Below are 731 nucleotides of genomic sequence, written 5' to 3'. Positions count from 1 at the left end.
GTGTGTGAGCGCCTAGGCAGTACTAAGGTCCACAAGTCCGATGGGACCTGATGGGGTGCATCCACGTGTGCTGAGGGAGCTGGCGGAGGTCATTGCCGAACCGCTCTCCATCATTTTTGAGAGGTCTTGGACAACAGGGGAGGTCCCTGAAGACTGGAGGATAGCCAGTGTCACTCCGGTCTTCAAAAAGGGCAAGAAGGAAGATCCAGGTAATTATAGGCCTGTCAGCCTCACCTCTGTCCCTGGAAAGGTGATGGAACAGCTTGTGCTGGATACCATCTCCAGACAACTGGGAGAAAAGGAGGTTATCAGGAGTAGTCAGCATGGGTTCACTAAGGGGAGGTCGTGCTCGACCAACTTGGTGGCCTTCTATGATGCTGTCACATGATGGGTGGATGGGGGAAGAGCGGTAGATGTAATCTACCTTGATTTCAGCAAGACATTTGATACTGTCTCCCACAACATCCTTGTAACAAAGCTGAGAAAGTGTGGGATAGATGAGTGGACAGTGAGGTGGGTTGAGAACTGGCTGACTGGCAGAGCGCAGAGGGTCATCGTCGGTGGTGCAGAGTCTGGCTGGAGACCTGTGACCAGTGGTGTCCCCCAGGGGTCTGTGCTGGGTCCGGTCTTGTTCAACATCTTCATCAATGACCTTGATGAGGGGATAGTGGCCACTTCAGCAAGTTTGCTGATGATACGAAGTTGGGAGGATTGGCTGACACGCCTGAAGG

The 731-nt window shown here is 53.1% G+C and overlaps 1 protein-coding gene across 4 annotated transcripts in view; it reads right to left on the bottom strand.

The window, feature by feature from the left end:
* LOC100547885 (UDP-glucuronosyltransferase 1-1-like) overlaps positions 1–731 on the bottom strand; it is a 47430-nt gene that overhangs the window by 30236 nt on the left and 16463 nt on the right. The gene's annotated exons all lie outside the window — the stretch shown is intronic.

This window comes from Meleagris gallopavo, chromosome 7 (assembly GCF_000146605.3).
Source record: "Meleagris gallopavo isolate NT-WF06-2002-E0010 breed Aviagen turkey brand Nicholas breeding stock chromosome 7, Turkey_5.1, whole genome shotgun sequence".
In the NCBI taxonomy this organism is placed as follows: Eukaryota; Metazoa; Chordata; class Aves; order Galliformes; family Phasianidae; genus Meleagris; species Meleagris gallopavo.
This window is presented reverse-complemented; position numbering and strand designations above follow the sequence as displayed.